Here is an 11,283-nt window from a genome sequence, read left to right on the forward strand (position 1 = left end):
AATCTGCCAGGAAGTTTCATATCAGTCCACACTCCGTTGCAGGGTTAAAATCTCATTATGATCTATACTAATTCCTCTGTTATACACTGAGTAGCAAAAGAAACTGGTACACCTGTAGGACCCCTGTGAGCACCCTGAAGTGTCGCAACACGAGTTGGCATGGACTCGAAGTCGAATAACGTCTGAAGTGGTGCTGGAGCGAAATGACACCATGGATCCTGCAGGGCTTTCCATAAATCCGTAAGAGTGCGAGGAGGTGGAGATTTCTTCTGAACAGCATGTTGCAAGGCATCCCAGATACGCTCAATAATGTTTGTCTGGGGAGTTGGTGGCCAGCGGAAGCCTTTTACATTCAGAAGAGTGTTCCTGCAGCCAATATGTAGTAATTCTGGACCTGTGGGGTGTCACATTGTCCTGCTGGAATTCCCCAAGCCCGTAGGAATGCACAATAAACATGAATGGATGCAGATGACCTCGCAGGATGCTCAAGTATATGTTACCCGTCACAGTCGTATCCAGACGTATCAGGAGTCCATATCACTCTAACTGCACACGCCCCACACCATTACAGAGCCTCCGCCATCTTGAACAGTCCCCTGCTGACATGCAGGGTCCATGGATGCTTGAGGTTGTCTCCATACCCCCATATACGGCCACCCGCTCGATACAATTAGAAACGAGACTGGTCCGACCAGGCAACATGTTTCTAGTCATCAACAGTCCAATGTCAGTGTTGACCGGTCCAGGTGGGGCGTAAAGCTTTGTGTCGTGCAGTCATCAAGGGTACACGAGAGAGCCTTCGGCTCCAAATGCGCATATCGATGATGTTTCGTTGAGTGGTTCGCACGCTGACACTTGTTGATGACCAAGCACTGAAATCTGCAGCAATCCTTTGAAGGGGCGCACTTCTGTCACTTTGAACGATTCTCTTGAGTCAGTCGTCGTTGGTCCCGTTCTTGCAGAATCTTTTTCCGGCCACAGCGATGTCGAAGATTTGATATTTTACCGGTTTCCTGATGTTCACGTTTTATTTTTGGTCATCAGTCTACTGACTGGTTTGATGCGGCCCGCCACGAATTCCTTTCCTGTGCTAACCTTGCAACCTACGTCCTCAATTATTTGCTTGACGTATTCCAATCTCTGTCTTCCTCTACAGTTTTTGCCCTCTACAGCTCCCTCTAGTACCATGGAAGTCATTCCCTCATGTCTTAGCAGATGTCCTATCATCCTTTCCCTTCTCCTTATCAGTGTTTTCCACATATTCCTTTCCTCTCCGATTCTGAATAGAGCCTCCTCATTCCTTCCCTTATCAGTCCACTTAATTTTCAACATTCGTCTATAGCACCACATCTCAAACGCTTCGATTCTCTTCTGTTCCGCTTTTCCCACAGTCCATGTTTCACTAGCATACAATGCTGTACTCCAGACGTACATCCTCAGAAATTTCTTCCTCAAATTAAGGCCGGTATTTGATATTAGTAGACTTCTCTTGGCCAGAAATGCCTTTTTTGCCATAGCGAGTCTGCTTTTGATGTCCTCCTTGCTCCGTCCGTCATTGGTTATTTTACTGCCTATGTAGCAGAATTCCTTAACTTCATTGACTTCGTGACCATCAATCCTGATGTTAAGTTTCTCGCTGTTCTCATTTCTACTACTTCTCATTGCCTTCGTCTTTCTCCGATTTACTCTCAAACCATATTGTGTACCCATCAGACTGTTCATTCCGTTCAGCAGATCAATTAATTCTTCTTCACTTTCACTCAGGATAGCACTGTCATCAGCGAATCGTATCGTTGATATCCTTCCACCTTGAATTTTAATTCCACTCCTGAACCTTTCTTTTATTTCCATCATTGCTTCCTCGATGTCCAGATTGAAGAGTAGGGGCGAAAGGCTACAGCCTTGTCTTACTCCCTTCTTAATATGAGCACTTCCTTCTTGATTGTCCATTCTTCTTGGTTGTTGTACATATTCTATATGACCAGTCTCTCCCTATAGCTTACCCCTACTTTTTTCAAAATCTTATATTGTCGAACGCTTTTTCCAGGTCGACAAATCCTATTAACGTGTCTTGATTTTACTTAGCCTTGCTTCCATTATTAGCCGTAACGTCAGAATTGCTTCTCTCGTGCCTTTACTTTTCCTAAAGCCAAACTGATCGTCACCTAGCGCATTTTCAATTTTCTTTTCCATTTTTCTGTATATTATTCTTGTAAGCAGCTGATTGTGCGATAATTCTCTCACTTGTCAGCTCTTGCCGTCTTCGGAATTGTGTGGATGATGCTTTTCCGAAAGTCAGATGGTATGTCGCCAGACTCATAAATTCTACACACCAACGTGAATAGTCGTTTTGTTGCCACTTCCCCTAATGATTTAAGAAATTCTGATGGAATGTTATCTATCCCTTCTGCCTTATTTGACCGTAAGTCGTCCAAAGCTCTTTTAAATTCCGATTCTAATACTGGATCCCCTTTCTCTTGTAAATCGACTCCTGTTTCTTCTTCTACCACATCAGACAAATCTTCACCCTCGTAGAGGCTTTCAATGTATTCTTTCCACCTATCTGCTCTCTCCTCTGCATTTAACAGTGGAATTCCCGTTGCACTCTTAATGTTACCACCGTTGCTTTTAATGTCACCAAAGGTTGTTTTGACTTTCCTGTATGCTGAGTCTGTCCTTCCGACAATCATATCTTTTTCGATGTATTCACATTTTTCCTGCAGCCATTTCGTCTTAGCTTCCCTGCACTTCCTATTTATTTCATTCCTCAGCGACTTGTATTTCTGTATTCCTGATTTTCCCGGAACATGTTTGTACTTCCTCCTTTCATCAATCAACTGAAGTATTTCTTCTGTTACCCATGGTTTCTTCGCAGCTGCCTTCTTTGTAACTATGTTTTCCTTCCCAACTTCTGTGATAGCCCTTTTTAGAGACGTCCATTCCTCTTCAACTGTGTTGCCTACTGCGCTATTCCTTATTGCTGTATCTATAGCGTTAGAGAACTTCAAACGTATCTCGTCATTCCTTAGAACTTCCGTATTCTACTTCTTAGCGTATTGATTCTTCCTGACCAATGTCTTGAACTTCAGCCTACTCTTCATCACTACTATATTATGATCTGAGTCTATACCTGCTCCTGGGTAGACCTTACAATCCAGTATCTGATTTCGGAATCTCAGTCTGACCATGATGTAATCTAATTGAAATCTTCCCGTATCTCCCGGCCTTTTCCAAGTATACCTCCTTCTCTTGTGATTCTTGAATAGGGTATTCGCTATTACTAGCTGAAGCTTGTTACAGAACTCAATTAGTCTTTCTCCTCTTTCATTCCTTGTCCCAAGCCCATGTTCTCCTGTAACGTTTTCTTCTACTCCTTCCCCTACAACTGCATTCCAGTCGCCCATGACTATTAGATTTTCGTCCCCCTTTACATACTGCATTACCCTTTCAATATCCTCATACACTTTATCTGTTCATCCTCAGCTTGCGACCGTCGGCATGTATACCTGAACTATCGTTGTCGGTGTTGGTGTGCTGTCGATTCTGATTAGAACAACCTGGTCACTGAACTGTTCACAGTAACACACCCTCTGCCCTATCTTCCTATTCATAACGAATTTTACACCTGTTATACCATTTTCTGCTGCTGTTGATATTACCCGATACTCATCTGACCAGAAATCCTTGTCTTCCTTCCACTTCACTTCACTGACCTCTACTATATTTAGGTTGAGCCTTTGCATTTGCCTTTTCAGATTTTCGAGTTTCCCTACCACGTTCAAGTTTCTGACATTCCACGCCCCGACTCGTAGAACATTATCCTTTCGCTGATTATTCAATCTTTTTCTCATGCTAACCTCCCCCTTGGCAGTCCCCTCCCGGAGATCCAAATGGGGGACTATTCCGGAATCTTTTACCAATGGAGAGATCATCATGACACTTCTTCAACTACAGGCCACATGTCCTGCGGATACACGTTACGTGTCTTTAATGCAGTGGTTTCCATTGCCTCCTGCATCCTCATGTCGTTGATCATTGCTGATTCTTCCGCCTTTAGGGGCAATTTCCCACCCCTAGGGCAAGAGAGTGCCCTGAACCTCTATCCTCTCCTCCGCCCTCTTTGACAAGGCCATTGGCAAAATGAGGCTGACTTCTTATGCCGGAAGTCTTCGGCCGCCAATGCTGATTATTTATCAAAATTTAGGCAGTGGCGGGGATCGAACCCGTGACCGAAGACGTTTTGATTATGTATCGAAGACGCAACCCCTTTTTTTTTTAAAAAAAAAAGTCTCATTTTAGTCGCTTGTGTTCGTTTCATCTGCTCGGGGTGGACGTCGTAAGACACCCGGTTAAGTTCGTAGTTGATCGATGAACTCATTTTTTTTATTACAGGGAGAAGCTAACCCTCTGACCGAACTGTCTAGACCACGGGTCTACGACCATTACACTAGTGAAATGGTTGTATGGGAAAATCGCCCTTCATAGCTGCCGACTATAATACCACATTGAAATGCTCTGAAATCTTGATAACCTGCCATTGTAGCGGCAGTAACCGATCTAACAACCGCGCCAGATACACAGGCGTTGCCGACCGCAGCGCCGTTTTCTGCGTGTTTACATATCTCTGTATTTGAAGATGCCTGCCTATACCAGTTTATTTGGCCCTTCGGGGTATGTTTTTTTTATGACACAGAAGGCATTACTTTCTGTGCCAGCCTGGTACTGATGTTGGTGTGACTAACAACTACGGTCGTTCATTTGTCAGTAGACGGAAGAGGGTAGGGAACAGATCACGGAGTGTAGAAGTAATTTGAGAGATCATATCAAAAGAATGAATGAAAATAAAATACGTAAAATAATAACGACTTATCGGCCAGTAGGGGATCAGACCACGAAAGAGGTGGTAAGATCAAATACAGTTACCACAGATAATGGAGGTACTTACGGAGTTGACGTAAGGATGCGCCTAACAATTGAAGAAAAAATAAGAAATTTTTATTTTAATAATGAACAGACTCAGTTGCACCGTTTACCTAGAATTTACCTAGGTTTCACTCGGGATAACCCAACTTTCTGAATAACGGTATCTACCGTTTGTCCATAGTGCAGCTGCAAAATAGAAGCTTCTTTGAAGGTTTACAACCATTATTTCATCCACTGTAAAGTTAATGCGGGATATGCTTTACCATTGCCAACATACACTCCTGGAAATTGAAATAAGAACACCGTGAATTCATTGTCCCAGGAAGGGGAAACTTTATTGACACATTCCTGGGGTCAGATACATCACATGATCACACTGACAAAACCACAGGCACATAGACACAGGCAACAGAGCATGCACAATGTCGGCACTAGTACAGTGTATATCCACCTTTCGCAGCAATGCAGGCTGCTATTCTCCCATGGAGACGATCGTAGAGATGCTGGATGTAGTCCTGTGGAACGGCTTGTCATGCCATTTTCACCTGGCGCCTCAGTTGGACCAGCGTTCGTGCTGGACGTGCACACCGCGTAAGACGACGCTTCATCCAGTCCCAAACATGCTCAATGGGGGACAGATCCGGAGATCTTGCTGGCCAGGGTAGTTGACTTACACCTTCTAGAGCACGTTGGGTGGCATGGGATACATGCGGACGTGCATTGTCCTGTTGGAACAGCAAGTTCCCTTGCCGGTCTAGGAATGGTAGAACAATGGGTTCGATGACGGTTTGGATGTACCGTGCACTATTCAGTGTCCCCTCGACGATCACCAGAGGTGTACGGCCAGTGTAGGAGATCGCTCCCCACACCATGATGCCGGGTGTTGGCCCTGTGTGCCTCGGTCGTATGCAGTCCTGATTGTGGCGCTCACCTGCACGGCGCCAAACACGCATACGACCATCATTGGCACCAAGGCAGAAGCGACTCTCATCGCTGAAGACGACACGTCTCCATTCGTCCCTCCATTCACGCCTGTCGCGACACCACTGGAGGCGGGCTGCACGATGTTGGGGCGTGAGCGGAAGTCGGCCTAACGGTGTGCGGGACCGTAGCCCAGCTTCATGGAGACGGTTGCGAATGGTCCTCGCCGATACCCCAGGAGCAACAGTGTCCCTAATTTGCTGGGAAGTGGCGGTGCGGTCCCCTACGGCACTGTGTAGGATCGTACGGTCTTGGCGTGCATCCATGCGTCGCTGTGGTCCGGTCCCAGGTCGATGGGCACGTGCACCTTCCGCCGACCACTGGCGACAACATCGATGTACTGTGGAGACCTCACGCCCCACGTGTTGAGCAATTCGGCGGTACGTCCACACGGCCTCCCGCATGCCCACTATACGCCCTCGCTCAAAGTCCGTCAACTGCACATACGGTTCACGTCCACGCTGTCGCGGCATACTACCAGTGTTAAAGACTGCGATGGAGCTCCGTATGCCACGGCAAACTGGCTGACACTGACGGCGGCGGTGCACAAATGCTGCGCAGCTAGCGCCATTCGACGGCCAACACCGCGGCTCCTGGTGTGTCCGCTGTGCCGTGCGTGTGATCATTGCTTGTACAGCCCTCTCGCAGTGTCCGGAGCAAGTATGGTGTGTCTGACACACCGGTGTCAATGTGTTCTTTTTTCCATTTCCAGGAGTGTATGTCTGTACTCCGGTAGGTTGAATAGATAGATATATTACATTGACACCGGAAAAATTTTTGGACCCATCTATGAAGTTGTCTGTTAGTTGTATAGGAATATTCAACCTAATTAATATTTCATTATTATATAGGGTAACAGCGTAATTGGTTAATATTTGGCGTATTGAACACCTTGAACATGCACACAGATGTTCAACCGATATTAGGTATGCACGTTCTAAAGTTAAGAACGGTTTCAACACTTGATTTAATTGGTGGATAATAACTTCGTCGGCCAATAGCATGTACGTGTAGTAACCCGAATGACGATCACCAAGTCACTACCCCTTTACAGAAATTAGGCGCTACCACGTAATCCTTCAGTATGTCCGATTGTGGTCAATACTATGTGTATATGACAGCAGTGGTGCTATCACCTAGTCATACACAACTTTTTTTAACTTAATTAATGGCAGCCATATCCATTTAAGTACCACGAGTGGGTGACGTCACCTTGCCACGATCTACTGGATACGAAATTTTGGTTCAGACTAGCCGGATCAGATAAAATTGATCTTACTCAGTGACGTTTAAAGGTGTCCTTGGAGCGTTGCTCGCCAAATCACATAATAATTTAACCATTTTCCTTCATCCTGCCATAATTTAGACTAGTTCTTTAAGTACATATTAATCTATGTCGGTCAATTATTTTAAGTGTGTTGACCAGAGCGATATTCGCCAAGTCACACTTTAGTTTTAAGCATATTTCCGCTGTCATTCCCCTAAGTTCAATGGCTGTGGTGCACACACAGTTTTTACAGTATGTGTGTGGGTCACCGCCATGAAGGAAAATTGAGTACCCCATTGCCGCCACATTATCCCCTTCCCCTACTATAGTGTTTTCTGCAACTTATAACCATAACTTCGCCTAGACGCTCAATCAGACAAGTGCATTAATTTTTGATTTGACTCTAGACCATTTCAGGTCAAATACGCTAATCTTGAATAATGACCATCTAATTTATATGGCCCGTATTGCCGGATGTTACAGATTAGATATAGACTTGTTCATAAGAACAATTATGACCATTTGTGTGCTAAGTCAATATGATGTTCATGTGTTGTAACCATAGCTAAGCAAATACTTAACAATTACGTCTTGGAAAATTTCTAGACCTAGCCGTAATAATGACGATGTTGGCTTTATATTATACTTCCCGGCCGTCCATCTTACGCCGCCTCAACTCCATACAACATCGGGGTTTACGTCTTGCGATCGGAGCGTTTTATACTAGTCCCGTCGAGAGTCTTCATGCTGAAGCCGGTGAATTGCCACTCACCTACCGGCGCGATATACTGCTTTGTCGTTACGCCTGTCGGCTTCTGTCAATGCCTGAACACCCATCGTATCGTTCCTTTTTTGACGACTCTCTCGACCGTCAATACGGGTTGTATGTCTCTGCCCTGCTACCCCCTGGAGTTCGCTTTCGTCGCCTCCTTCAACACCTTGATTTTTCACTCCCTGCAACCTTTAGAGTGGGCGAGAGCCACACGCCACCTTGGCTCCAGGCTCAGGTTCGTGTTCACCTTGACCTCCGCTCGCTCCCAAAGAAGGTTACCCCCGGTTCAGTATACCACTCCCATTTTGTCGAACTTCGTTCGAAGTTCATTAATATGACCTTCATTTATACAGATGGCTCTAAGACCAATGACGGGGTCGGGTGTTCTTTTATTGTCGGGACACAAAGTTTCAAATACCGGCTACATTGTCATTGTTCGGTCTTCACAGCTGAGCTCTTTGCCCTCTACCAGGCTGTTCTTTACGTCTGCCGCCACCGACATTCTGCTTATGTCATCTGCTCCGATTCTCTGAGCGCCATTCAGAGCCTCAGTGATCCGTATCCGGTTCACCCTTTCGTGCACCGGATACAACGCTCTCTTCGGCAGCTGGTGGACGACGGGTCTCCAGTTAGCTTTATGTGGGTTCCTGGCCATGTCGGTATCCCTGGGAACGAAGCTGCAGATGCCGCGGCCAAGGCTGCGGTCCTCCAGCCTCGGACGGCTTCTTGTTGTGTCCCTTCATCAGATTGTAGCACGGTCATTTGTCGGCGCATTTTATCGCTGTGGCATGCCGATTGGGCTGCACTTAGGGACAACAAGCTTCGGGCCTTGAAACCTCTTCCCGCAGCTTGGACGTCCTCCTCACGTCCTTCTCGGCGGGAGGAGGTCGTTTTGGCCCGGCTCCGAATTGGACACTGCCAGTTCAGCCATCGCCATCTGCTGACGACAGCGCCGGCGCCGTTCTGTCCATGTGGGCAATTGCTGACGGTCCGCCACATTTTAACGTCCTGTCCGGATTTTACTACGCTGCGTCTTGATCTTGGCCTGCCATGTACTCTGGATGCCATTTTAGCGGATGACCCAGGAGCTGCTGCTCGCGTTCTTCGTTTTATCAACTTGACACACCTGTCTAAGGACGTGTGATTATGCTGTAGTTTTTTAATCCTATGCCTGTTAATACGTCTTTTATAGTGTTGTCCCTTTTAGTTGCTGTTTTAACCTTGTGCCTCGCGGTACATTCCTAAATTAGTCAGGGCGCTAATGACCACTGTAGTTGTGCGCCCTAAAACCACAAAAAAACACCTAAGTTCTTTTTAGGTGATTAAACTTCATGCATAAGCACAAAACATTTTCCTAGATAGGCCATACCTTGTATGCGCATGATGTCTTCCTCATACCATGACCAATGAATACTTCATAAATGGTAAGACAGTCGATCTACGTACGTACTGCACAGGTTAACATATACGCCCTTTTCATCAGCTATACCTTTTACTTCACTTTACTAGTAAATTCAAGGTCAGTTTATCCGCAGGCGCAAGGTAGTGTGTCCGCCTAGGCGGGCCTCGTGACGCTACGGTCAGTTCCAGTACAGCACTCGAGGCTGCCGCATTGCGGTCGCGAAGTGGCGCCGAGGCAGTGCCACAGAAGTTTTTACAGTCTGACGATAATTTATGGATTTGTAGTTTTAGCTTGACGATGTCCACTATGGTTCAAATGGCACTGAGCACTATGGGACTTAACATCTGAGGTCATCAGTCCGCTAGAACTTAGAACTACTTAAACCTAACTAACCTAAGGACATCACACACATCCATGCTCGAGGCAGGATTCGAGCCTGCAACCGTAGCGCCTAGAACCGCTCGGCCACTCCGGGAGGCCGATGTCGACTATGGACAAACGGTAGATACTGTTATTCTCCTTTTTTCCCTGGAACCGGAGCGGACGGACGCTTCTCCGCTCCCGCTGCAAGTTCTCTGGCCGCACTGTGCATTGTCTGGCAGCAGCCGCTAAGTGCCGAGTCTCACTGCGGCTGACACCGACGCGGAGGGGTTATCCCGACTGAAACCTAGGTAAATTCTAGGTAAATGGCGCAACTGAGGCTGTTCATTATTAAAATTAAAATTGATATACAGTTGCTAACAGGGCCGCGAAATGTTGAAGACATTTAAAAAATAAGAAGACTGAAGAGACGGAACGAAATGGAGTACCGGATTCAGAGAGGACACTAGAAGTCTGACTGTGAGACGCGAAGTGCAGAGGTATGCAGCGTTATCGGAAGTACGGCAGACGGGCCTGGAGACCGCCTGCCCTTCTTCCCACCGCTCCACATGGCGCGCGGCTCTTCCGTCAGTCGGTTGCGCCACCGTCGCGGTTTGCCGCCCACGTTTCTCCTTTTTTCCCTGGAACCGGAGCGGACGGACGCTTCTCCGCTCCCGCTGCAAGTTCTCTGGCCGCACTGTGCATTGTCTGGCAGCAGCCGCTAAGTGCCGAGTCTCACTGCGGCTGACACCGACGCGGAGGGGTTCGCGACAGTCGAAAGTCGAAGTGGCGAATGTCCAAAGAAACAAATGTTCCGACTGTGTCACAAGAGTCGCTGCAGATTACCGTGGTACCAGTAAAGTAACAGTTTTAGCGACTCAGAGAGTTGTTAGTTTTACAAGAACACTACTGGCCATTAAAATTTCTACACCACGCAGATGAGGTGTTACAGACGCGAAATTTAACCGACAGGAAGAAGATGCTGTGATATTCAAATGAAGCTTTTCAGAGCATTCTCACAAGGTTGGCGCCAGTGGCGATATCTACAACGTGCTGACATGAGGAAAGTTTCCAACCTATTTCTCATACACAAGTAGCAGTTGCCCGCTGTTGTGATGCCTCGTGTAAGGAGGAGAAATGTGTACAATCACGATTCCGACTTTGATAAAGGTCGTATTGTAGCCTATCGCGATTGCGGTTTATCGTATCGCGACATTGCTGCTGGCGTTGGTCGAGATCCAATGACTGTTAGCAGAATATGGAATCGGTGGGTTCAGCAGGTTAATACGGAACGACATGCTGGATTCCAACGGCCTCGTATCACTAGCAGTCGAGATGACAGGCATCTTATCCACATAGCTGTAACGGATCGTGCAGCTACGTCTCGATCCCCGAGTCAACAGATGGGAACGTTTGCAGCAGCATCGACTACCAGCTCTGAGACCATGGCTGCGGTTACCTTTGACGCTGCATCACAGACAGGAGCGCCTGCATTGATGCACTCAACGACGAACCTGGGTCCACGAATAACAAACGTCATTTTTACGGATGAATCCAGGTTCTGTTTACAGCATCATA

Source organism: Schistocerca gregaria, chromosome 5 (assembly GCF_023897955.1).
Source record: "Schistocerca gregaria isolate iqSchGreg1 chromosome 5, iqSchGreg1.2, whole genome shotgun sequence".
In the NCBI taxonomy this organism is placed as follows: domain Eukaryota; kingdom Metazoa; phylum Arthropoda; class Insecta; order Orthoptera; family Acrididae; genus Schistocerca; species Schistocerca gregaria.